We start from the raw sequence: 7,730 nt of genomic DNA on the forward strand, positions 1-7,730 counted from the left end.
GCTGCACGCCGAGCGTTACCTCAGATACAACAGTTCACGCCGAGCTTTACCTCAGATACAATGCTGCACGCCGAGCGTTACATCAGATACAACGCTGCACGCTGAGCGTTACTTCAGATACAGCGCTGCACGTTGAGCGTTACCTCAGATACATCAGTACACGCCGAGCGTTACCTCAGATACAATGATGCACACCGAGCGTTACCTCAGATACAACAGTACACGCCGAGCGTTACCTCAGATACAACACTGCACGCCCAGCTTTACCTCAGATACAACGCTGCACGCAGAGCGTTACCTCAGATACAACGCTGCACGCTGAGCGTTACCTCAGATACAGCGCTGATCGCCGAGCGTTACCTCAGATACAACAGTACACGCCGACCGTTATCTCAGATACAACACTGCACGCCCAGCGTTACCTCAGATACAACGCTGCACGCCGAGCGTTACCTCAGATAAAACGCTGCACGCTGAGCGTTACCTCAGATACAGCGCTGAACACCAAGCGTTACCTCAGATACAACAGTACACGACGAGCTTTACCTCAGATACAACAGTACACGCCGAGCGTTACCTCAGATACAACGCTGCACGCCGAGCGTTACCTCAGATACAACGCTACACGCCGAGCGTTACCTCAGATACAACAGTACACACCGAGCGTTACCTCAGATACAACAGTACACACCGAGCGTTACCTCAGATACAATGCTGCACGCCGAGTGTTACTTCAGATACAACGCTGCACGCTGAGCGTTACCTCAGATACAGTGCTGCACGCTGAGCGTTACCTCAGATACAACAGTACACGCCGAGCGTTACCTCAGATACAACGCTGCATGCTGAGCGTTACCTCAGATGCAACGCTGCATGCCGAGCATTACCTCAAATACAACGCTGCACGCTGAGCGTTACCTCAGAAACAACAGTACACGCCGAGCGTTACCTCAGATACAACAGTACACGCCAAGTGTTACCTCAGATACAATGCTGCACACCGAGCGTTACCGCAGATACAACGCTGCACGCCGAGCGTTACCTCAGATACAACGCTGCACGCTGAGCGTTACCTCAGATACTGCGCTGCACGCTGAGCGTTACCTCAGATACTGCGCTGCACGCTGAGCGTTACCTCTGATACAACAGTACACGCCGAGCGTTACCTCAGATACAATGCTGCACGCCGAGCGTTACCTCAGATACAGCGCTGCCCGCTGAGCGTTACCTCAGATACAACAGTACACGCCGAGCGTTACCTCAGATACAACGCTGCACACCGATCGTTACCTCAGATACAACTCTGCACGCTGAGCGTTACCTCAGATACAACGCTGCACGCCCAGCGTTACCTCAGATACAACGCTGCACGCCGAGAGTTACCTCAGATACAACGCTGCACGTTACACGCCGAGCTTTACCTCAGATACAACAGTTCATGCCGAGCGTTACCTCAGATACAACAGTACACGCCGAGCTTTACCTCAGATACAGCGCTGCACGCTGAGTGTTACCTCAGATACAGCGCTCAACGCCGAGCGTTACCTCAGATACAACAGTACACGCCGAGCGTTGCCTCAGATACAACTCTGCATGCTGAGCGTTACCTCAGATACAGCGCTGCACGCCAAGCGTTACCTCAGATACGCGCCGGGCGTTACCTCAGATACAACGCTGCATGCCGAGTTTTACCTCAGATACAGCGCTGCACGCAGAGCGTTACCTCAGATAAGCGCCGAGCTTTACCTCAGATACAACAGTACATGCCGAGCTTTACCTCAGATACAACGCTGCACACCGAGCGTTAACTCAGATACAACACTGCACGCCGAGCGTTACCTCAGTTACAACGCTGCAACCTGAGCGTTACCTCATATACAGCGCTGCACGCTGAGCGTTACCTCAGATACAGCGCTGCACTTTGAGCGTTACCTCAGATACAACAGTACACGCTGAGCGTTAGCTCAGATACATTGCTGCATGCTGAGCGTTACCTTAGATACAACGCTGCATGCCGAGCGTTACCTCAGATACAACAGTACACGCCGAGCGTTACCTCAGATACAACAGTACACGCCGAGCGTTACCTCAGATACAACGCTGCATGCTGAGCGTTACCTGAGATACAACGCTGCATGCTGAGCGTTACCTCAGATACAACGCTGCACGCCGAGCATTACCTGAGATACAACGCTGCACGCTGAGCGTTACCTCAGATACAACAGTACACGCCGAAAGTTACCTCAGATACAACGCTGCACGCCGAGCGTTACCTCAAATACAGCGCTGCACGCTGAGCGTTACCTCAGATACAACAGTACACGCCGAGCGTTACCTCAGATACAACAGTACACGCCAAGTGTTACCTCAGATACAATGCTGCACACCGAGCGTTACCGCAGATACAACGCTGCACGCCGAGCGTTACCTCAGATACAACGCTGCACGCTGAGCGTTACCTCAGATACTGCGCTGCACGCTGAGCGTTACCTCAGATACTGCGCTGCACGCTGAGCGTTACCTCTGATACAACAGTACACGCCGAGCGTTACCTCAGATACAATGCTGCACGCCGAGCGTTACCTCAGATACAGCGCTGCCCGCTGAGCGTTACCTCAGATACAACAGTACACGCCGAGCGTTACCTCAGATACAACGCTGCACACCGATCGTTACCTCAGATACAACTCTGCACGCTGAGCGTTACATCAGATACAACGCTGCACGCCCAGCGTTACCTCAGATACAACGCTGCAAGCCGAGAGTTACCTCAGATACAACGCTGCACGTTACACGCCGAGCTTTACCTCAGATACAACAGTTCATGCCGAGCGTTACCTCAGATACAACAGTACACGCCGAGCTTTACCTCAGATACAGCGCTGCACGCTGAGTGTTACCTCAGATACAGCGCTCAACGCCGAGCGTTACCTCAGATACAACAGTACACGCCGAGCGTTGCCTCAGATACAACTCTGCATGCTGAGCGTTACCTCAGATACAGCGCTGCACGCCAAGCGTTACCTCAGATACGCGCCGGGCGTTACCTCAGATACAACGCTGCATGCCGAGTTTTACCTCAGATACAGCGCTGCACGCAGAGCGTTACCTCAGATAAGCGCCGAGCTTTACCTCAGATACAACAGTACACGCCGAGCTTTACCTCAGATACAACGCTGCACACCGAGCGTTAACTCAGATACAACACTGCACGCCGAGCGTTACCTCAGTTACAACGCTGCAACCTGAGCGTTACCTCATATACAGCGCTGCACGCTGAGCGTTACCTCAGATACAGCGCTGCACTTTGAGCGTTACCTCAGATACAACAGTACACGCTGAGCGTTAGCTCAGATACATTGCTGCATGCTGAGCGTTACCTTAGATACAACGCTGCATGCCGAGCGTTACCTCAGATACAACAGTACACGCCGAGCGTTACCTCAGATACAACAGTACACGCCGAGCGTTACCTCAGATACAACGCTGCATGCTGAGCGTTACCTGAGATACAACGCTGCATGCTGAGCGTTACCTCAGATACAACGCTGCACGCCGAGCATTACCTGAGATACAACGCTGCACGCTGAGCGTTACCTCAGATACAACAGTACACGCCGAAAGTTACCTCAGATACAACGCTGCACGCCGAGCGTTACCTCAAATACAGCGCTGCACGCTGAGCGTTACCTCAGATACAACAGTACACGCCGAGCGTTACCTCAGATACAACGCTGCACGCCGAGCGTTACCTCAGATACAACACTGCACGCCCAGCGTTACCTCAGATACAACGCTGCATGCCGAGCATTACCTCAGATACAACGCTGCACGCCGAGCGTTACCTCAGATACAACAGTACACGCCTAGCTTTACCTCAGATACAACAGTACACGCCGAGCTTTACCTCAGATACAGCGCTGCACGCTAAGCGTTACCTCAGATACAACAGTACACGCCGAGCGTTATCTCAGATACAACGCTGCATGCTGAGCGTTACCTCAGATACAACGCTGCACGTCGAGCGTTACCTCAGATACAACGCTACACGCCGAGCGTTACCTCAGATACAACAGTACACGCCGAGCGTTACCTCAGATACAAAGCTGCATGCTGTGCATTACCTCAGATACAACGCTGCACGCCGAGCGTTACCTCAGATACACGCCGAGCGTTACCTCAGATACAATGCTTCACGCCGAGTGTTACCTCAGATACAACGCTGCACGCTGATCTTTACCTCAGATACAGCGCTGCACTCAGAGCGTTACCACAGATATAACGCTGCACGCTGAGCGTTACCTCAGATACAACGCTGCACGCTGAGCGTTACCTCAGATACAACGCTGCACGCTGAGCGTTACCTCAGATACAACGCTGCACGCTGACCGTTACCTCAGATACAACGCTGCACGCTGACCGTTACCACAGATACAACGCTGCACGCTGACCGTTACCTCAGATACAACGCTGCACGCTGACCGTTACCTCAGATACAACAGTACATGCCGAGCATTACCTCAAAGACAACACTGCACGCCGAGCGTTACCTCAGATACAACGCTGCACGCCGAGCATTACCTCAGATACAACAGTACACGCCGAGCGTTACCTCAGATACAACGCTGCACGCCGAGCGTTACCTCAGATACAACGCTACACGCCGAGCGTTACCTCAGATACAACAGTACACACCGAGCGTTACCTCAGATACAATGCTGCACGCCGAGTGTTACTTCAGATACAACGCTGCACGCTGAGCGTTACCTCAGATACAGTGCTGCACGCTGAGCGTTACCTCAGATACAACAGTACACGCCGAGCGTTACCTCAGATACAACGCTGCATGCTGAGCGTTACCTCAGATACAACGCTGCATGCCGAGCATTACCTCAAATACAACGCTGCACGCTGAGCGTTACCTCAGAAACAACAGTACACGCCGAGCGTTACCTCAGATACAACAGTACACGCCAAGTGTTACCTCAGATACAATGCTGCACACCGAGCGTTACCTCTGATACAACGCTGCACGCCGAGCGTTACCTCAGATACAACGCTGCACGCTGAGCGTTACCTCAGATACTGCGCTGCACGCTGAGCGTTACCTCAGATACTGCGCTGCACGCTGAGCGTTACCTCTGATACAACAGTACACGCCGAGCGTTACCTCAGATACAATGCTGCACGCCGAGCGTTACCTCAGATACAGCGCTGCCCGCTGAGCGTTACCTCAGATACAACAGTACACGCCGAGCGTTACCTCAGATACAACGCTGCACACCGATCGTTACCTCAGATACAACTCTGCACGCTGAGCGTTACATCAGATACAACGCTGCACGCCCAGCGTTACCTCAGATACAACGCTGCAAGCCGAGAGTTACCTCAGATACAACGCTGCACGTTACACGCCGAGCTTTACCTCAGATACAACAGTTCATGCCGAGCGTTACCTCAGATACAACAGTACACGCCGAGCTTTACCTCAGATACAGCGCTGCACGCTGAGTGTTACCTCAGATACAGCGCTCAACGCCGAGCGTTACCTCAGATACAACAGTACACGCCGAGCGTTGCCTCAGATACAACTCTGCATGCTGAGCGTTACCTCAGATACAGCGCTGCACGCCAAGCGTTACCTCAGATACGCGCCGGGCGTTACCTCAGATACAACGCTGCATGCCGAGTTTTACCTCAGATACAGCGCTGCACGCAGAGCGTTACCTCAGATAAGCGCCGAGCTTTACCTCAGATACAACAGTACACGCCGAGCTTTACCTCAGATACAACGCTGCACACCGAGCGTTAACTCAGATACAACACTGCACGCCGAGCGTTACCTCAGTTACAACGCTGCAACCTGAGCGTTACCTCATATACAGCGCTGCACGCTGAGCGTTACCTCAGATACAGCGCTGCACTTTGAGCGTTACCTCAGATACAACAGTACACGCTGAGCGTTAGCTCAGATACATTGCTGCATGCTGAGCGTTACCTTAGATACAACGCTGCATGCCGAGCGTTACCTCAGATACAACAGTACACGCCGAGCGTTACCTCAGATACAACAGTACACGCCGAGCGTTACCTCAGATACAACGCTGCATGCTGAGCGTTACCTGAGATACAACGCTGCATGCTGAGCGTTACCTCAGATACAACGCTGCACGCCGAGCATTACCTGAGATACAACGCTGCACGCTGAGCGTTACCTCAGATACAACAGTACACGCCGAAAGTTACCTCAGATACAACGCTGCACGCCGAGCGTTACCTCAAATACAGCGCTGCACGCTGAGCGTTACCTCAGATACAACAGTACACGCCGAGCGTTACCTCAGATACAACGCTGCACGCCGAGCGTTACCTCAGATACAACACTGCACGCCCAGCGTTACCTCAGATACAACGCTGCATGCCGAGCATTACCTCAGATACAACGCTGCACGCCGAGCGTTACCTCAGATACAACAGTACACGCCTAGCTTTACCTCAGATACAACAGTACACGCCGAGCTTTACCTCAGATACAGCGCTGCACGCTAAGCGTTACCTCAGATACAACAGTACACGCCGAGCGTTATCTCAGATACAACGCTGCATGCTGAGCGTTACCTCAGATACAACGCTGCACGTCGAGCGTTACCTCAGATACAACGCTACACGCCGAGCGTTACCTCAGATACAACAGTACACGCCGAGCGTTACCTCAGATACAAAGCTGCATGCTGTGCATTACCTCAGATACAACGCTGCACGCCGAGCGTTACCTCAGATACACGCCGAGCGTTACCTCAGATACAATGCTTCACGCCGAGTGTTACCTCAGATACAACGCTGCACGCTGATCTTTACCTCAGATACAGCGCTGCACTCAGAGCGTTACCACAGATATAACGCTGCACGCTGAGCGTTACCTCAGATACAACGCTGCACGCTGAGCGTTACCTCAGATACAACGCTGCACGCTGAGCGTTACCTCAGATACAACGCTGCACGCTGACCGTTACCTCAGATACAACGCTGCACGCTGACCGTTACCACAGATACAACGCTGCACGCTGACCGTTACCTCAGATACAACGCTGCACGCTGACCGTTACCTCAGATACAACAGTACATGCCGAGCATTACCTCAAAGACAACACTGCACGCCGAGCGTTACCTCAGATACAACGCTGCACGCCGAGCATTACCTCAGATACAACAGTACACGCCGAGCGTTACCTCAGATACAACGCTGCACGCCGAGCGTTACCTCAGATACAACGCTACACGCCGAGCGTTACCTCAGATACAACAGTACACACCGAGCGTTACCTCAGATACAATGCTGCACGCCGAGTGTTACTTCAGATACAACGCTGCACGCTGAGCGTTACCTCAGATACAGTGCTGCACGCTGAGCGTTACCTCAGATACAACAGTACACGCCGAGCGTTACCTCAGATACAACGCTGCATGCTGAGCGTTACCTCAGATACAACGCTGCATGCCGAGCATTACCTCAAATACAACGCTGCACGCTGAGCGTTACCTCAGAAACAACAGTACACGCCGAGCGTTACCTCAGATACAACAGTACACGCCAAGTGTTACCTCAGATACAATGCTGCACACCGAGCGTTACCTCTGATACAACGCTGCACGCCGAGCGTTACCTCAGATACAACGCTGCACGCTGAGCGTTACCTCAGATACTGCGCTGCACGCTGAGCGTTACCTCA

Source organism: Phyllobates terribilis, unplaced genomic scaffold (genome assembly GCF_046119375.1).
Source record: "Phyllobates terribilis strain yellow unplaced genomic scaffold, ASM4611937v1 Scaffold_5__5_contigs__length_657084704, whole genome shotgun sequence".
NCBI lineage: Eukaryota > Metazoa > Chordata > Amphibia > Anura > Dendrobatidae > Phyllobates > Phyllobates terribilis.